Consider the following 4,721-nt stretch of genomic DNA (forward strand, 5'->3'; position numbering starts at 1 on the left):
GGAATGGCCAGGCAGCCTGGTTTTGTAGGATCAGACAGGCCTTTATGTGGCTTCTTTCTGCTTTGCCACACCTCCCATGTTTGTCAGAGGTCCTTCCCTGGCTTGGATCTGGTTCTGTTTTTTCTCTCGTTCTGATCCCAAATACTTGCATTTCCAAATATAAGACAGAGCATTTCTAATAAATGCCTTAAATATTTCATTTTTACATTTTAGACTGTTCTGCTTTGAAGCAAATAATAAAACGCATCCCCTTTTGTGATTCTAGGCTATTCATAGGTACCAGGGGGCACTGATTGTCACTCTCTCTCATCATGTAGTTGTGGCTTTAGTATTTGATGCTTTGCGGATGGTTTTACTGTGGTCTTCTAATACTTGGCCAGTTTTCTTTCTTGTTTCAATACCGTGCAGTTTGCCCATTCAAAGTGTGCAATTCAGTGTTTTTTTTTTAACATGTTCACGGAGTTGTGCAGTGTACAGAAATACCACAGTCAATTCCAGAACATTTTCATCACCCCAAAAAGAACCCCCCACACATCCATTCGCAATCATTCTCCATTTCTTCCCAACCCTTAGCCCTATGCACCTAGGCACTAAACTACTCTGTCTATAGATTTTGGGTTCAGCTTTCTTGCTTCCCTGTTTCACAGTGATTCCCACCCCCCAAATTGTAGTATAAGCCACCCATCTTTTTTCCCCTCTCTGTTGTATTCTTATCATTTGCCCCTTGTTTCTTTTTTTTAAAAAAATATTTTTTATTGATTTTCAGAGATGAAGTGGGGAAGAGAGAGAGATAAGAACATCAGTGATGAGAGAGAATCATTGATCGGCTGCCTCCTGCATGCCCCATACTGGGGATTGAGCCTGCAACCCAGGCATGTGCCCTGACCGGGAACTGAACCATGGCCTCCTGGTTCATAGGTCAATACTCAACCACTGAGCCACACTGGCTGGGCGCTCCTTGTTTCTTTTTATCTTTTCTGGTATTAGCAGGTTAGCTGTAAATCCTCCTTAAATAGCTGTCAAGGGGATGAATTGGTGGAGGGGACACAGCTTCAGAATTCATCCAAAAGAGCAGGGACGAACATATAGCTACCGTTGAGCCTTGGAATACCGTTCCGAGCCACCTGCCTTCACCTGTCACTCTGCGGCTGGCTTTCTTTCATTGTCTGGATCCAGGAGAGTGAGGCAAGTGAGAGCCATGAGGCCAGAGCTGCCCTGGAATTGATTGGTGATCCCAGGTGAGTGCTGCGGTGGAAATCAAATGCACAGTTTACTTTTTTAAAATATTTTTTATTGACTTCAGAGAGGAAGGGAGAGGGAGAGAGAGATAGAAACATCAATGATGAGAGAGAATCATTGACTGGTTGCCTTCTGCACTACCCATACTGGGGATCGAGCCTGCAACCCGGTCATGTGCCCTGGCCAGGAATCGAACCATGATCTACTGCTTCATAGGTCAACTCTCAACCTCTGAGCCACGTGGCCAGGCAAGTGCACAGCTTTTAGCCTCTTCTACTCTGTGGAGTTGGGGGATAGTAATAAATCCAACTGCATGAGGTTGTGAGCTTAAAGTAAGATAATGTGTGCAAAACACTTAATCCAGCATCTGACAGAGAATAAGCGCGCAATAAATGTTAGCTGGCACGAGGGGCCATGTTTTATTGTTCCTCCTGGATACAAGGCACGTGGTTAGGTCCTGCCAGGAATAAGCCAAAGGCTAAGCTTATAAATGGGATGAGAGCCCTGTTGTTACAGGCGTGCCTGGAGCTGGGCTGTTACCGCTGGGGAAGTAGAAGCTGGATGGTAGCCATGTTTTATTCTTCTCTTAGAACTCTGAGTTCTATGAAATAATTTTCATGAAACACTGTTGATTATAAACATCAACGCAGGAAAGATTTGGCTAAGCTTAGGTTCTTACTGGGAATCATAGGTATTGTAATTTCTTGTGGGCAAAATAAAACATTTTCTCATTTATTATTGGCAACTGGTTGCTTTAATCAAAGCAAACCATCTTGCTCAAAACAAATAACCTTGACAAGAAAGGGTAGTCAGGGTCCTGTTTAATGTTTGCATCTACTAATTGCTTTTGGTGTTAAAAAGACATCAGCAGTGCTCGTTCCCAGACATGCCGTACCCTTTTCTGTGGAATTTCCTGAGCCACATGAGAGAGAAGCACAGCGAACTCTTAGAACAAGATCTGTCCTGTCTCTCCTTGTGTTCTGGAGTATACGCTGGTTGAAATTGGATAAGCTCCTGTTTGGGGAGGAACTTTGGGGTTTTGTTTATTTCTTAAAATAGAAAATGGTGAGCATCCTGCTGATAGAAGTCCTGTATCAGGTTCAGGCTGGAAGGACCACTTTCGGCTTGGCTCCAGATGGTAAGTCAGCTGGAGTCTGGTGCAGGCTCGGCCTTCAGACCCTCTAGGAGGACAGGGCTAGGGGCCGGGCCTTAGAGAGTCTCCCAGAGGCACCTTCAGATATAGCTCAGGGTTGTCTTAGGAAAAATCTTTCAGAACCTCAGTTTCCTGTCAGTAGAATGGGATCATAAGACCTACTTTTTGGGGTTGTATTAAGAATGAGAAAAAAATAGGCCTAGTCGGTTTGGCTCAATGGATAGAGCATCGGCCTGTGGACTGAAGGGTCCCTGATTCGATTCCAGTCAAGGGCACATGCCCGGTTGTGGACTCGGCCCCCAAGTGGAGGGTGTGCAGGAGGCAGCCGATCAATTATTCTCTCTCATCATTGATGTCTCTCTCTCTCTCTCCCTCTCCCTATCTGAAATCAATAAAAGTATATTTTTAAAAAAGAATTAGAAAAAAATACATCTAAAGCATGCAACACACTGCCTTTCATGGGTCAGAGCAGTTGAGTAGCCATTCAAGGCCTGGAGGAGACTGGCGAGTTTGCTTTGTGGCAACTTCAAATGAGCACAAAGACCAAGCCAGTCAATTTCTTTTGGTCAAGATAAACATCCCTTGGTTATTTCATCCAGGAGAGCAAAATGCCTGAGATGGATATGCTCACACTCCCCTATCCCGTCTGCCCCATGCCAGATTCAAGTCATCACCTGGAAGTGGCCTCAGTATTAATCCAGGTCGGCAGGGGAGACTCAGCCTGATCGTTGCCCCTGCAGTGTGTTGTGTAGGTGAGGTGCTGACCTGCAGCCGCACCCATGCACGGCAGTGTCTTCTGAACATCCTGTCTAAACACGAGTCTGGCTGTTTTTACATCTGGTTTTACAGTGGCTAATCTCTTCTACTTGTCATATGTGTTAGTTCTCATTTCCTTCCAGCTTTTAATACAGCAGCATCTCCTTTAGTGTGAAACCCTCCAAAGGTATTTGCTTTAATGACCTTGATGGAGTCTAAGGACAGGTACTTAACAGAAGCTTTTGGTCCACTCCGCAACGTTTAGTGAGTCCCTGACCTGTGCCAACCTGTGATGCGTGATAGAGCCAACACAGCGCCTCACTTTGCAAAGCTCAGTCTGGGAAAGATAAAAAGTGGACAAACCCATTCTTTTATTTAGTTCTCCCCTCCACCCTGTGGCAGCATGTGGAGGCTTTGTTGGGGGACACCCTCTTACTTGCTGGCAGTGGGCTATTCAGGGTTTGGGGTAGACAGCAATGGAGCCAAGCTATGAGTCACTTCAGGCCTAAGTCATTCTTGGTGGTTCCATTCCCCTTTGCCATGTGTTCATTCTCCTGGTCTCCCTTTCAGCCAAGTGACCTAGAACCAGCCAAGGAGACTTAGGGGAAGACAAGTAGGGGTCTTTCTGGGATCAGAGAGGAATGAGTATGAGGAGAGGGCCCCTTCCTCCTGATTTGGCTCCTACCCTCTTCATTCTGCTTCCTCTGCTGTGAGAATGTGATGCTGGAGCTGTGGCAGTCATCTTGTGATCATGAGGCAAGACACACTGAGGTGGTTGAGCGAAAAGCAAAAGGATCTTGGGGTTCTTCATCTTCCAGCCACTGAAGGAATTCTAAAACTCTTCCTAAATGCCGCTTCATAAATGAGATCACAAATGTCTTTGTAGTTTAACCGGTTTAAGCCTGGGTTTCTCAAAGTGTTGTCCATGGACCAACAATGTTAGCATCACTGTTTGTTTGTTTTTTCAAAATGCAGACTCTCTACTTGCCCAGACCTGCTGTATAGAACCTGCATTATAAGGTTCCCCTAGGGATTCCCCCCAAGGTTGCACAGTACTCGCCTAGATGTTATTCCCCTGAAGCAGGAGTCTGGGGGCTTTTTTGATCATGGATAATTCCACAATCAGAAACACATGTTACAATGTACATTTTGGGATAGCTGAAACAGGTTTTTACAAATGCCTAACTTTCCTAGATTTGTACTTGCTTTTCTGTTCCTTTTCCTTTCCTGCTCTCTCCTTCCCTATTCCTCCCTCCCTTTCTTCCCATTATAGTTTTCTTGAGGTGTAATTTATGTACTGTAAAGTTCACCCATTCTAAGTGAACAGTTTGTTTATATAGTTGTGCAGCTACCCCCATAATTAAGTTTTAGAACACTTCCATCATCCTAAAACATTCACTTTTGCTTTACAGTCAATCCTACACTAGCTATTTAAAATTATTGACAGCCACCCTGCTGACGAGGGTCAGTGGTTGAACGTTGACCTATGAACCAGGAAGTCATGGTTCGATTCCTGGTCAGGGCCTGGGCTTCGGATTTGAACCCTAGTGTGGGGCGTGCAGGAGGCAGCCGA

The 4,721-nt window shown here is 45.2% G+C and overlaps 1 protein-coding gene across 5 annotated transcripts in view; it reads left to right on the forward strand.

The window, feature by feature from the left end:
* The window catches only part of MAP7D2 (MAP7 domain containing 2), a 91,006-nt gene that overhangs the window by 4,526 nt on the left and 81,759 nt on the right, over positions 1-4,721 (forward strand). The gene's annotated exons all lie outside the window — the stretch shown is intronic.

This window comes from Myotis davidii, unplaced genomic scaffold, assembly GCF_000327345.1.
Source record: "Myotis davidii unplaced genomic scaffold, ASM32734v1 scaffold161, whole genome shotgun sequence".
Classification (NCBI taxonomy): domain Eukaryota; kingdom Metazoa; phylum Chordata; class Mammalia; order Chiroptera; family Vespertilionidae; genus Myotis; species Myotis davidii.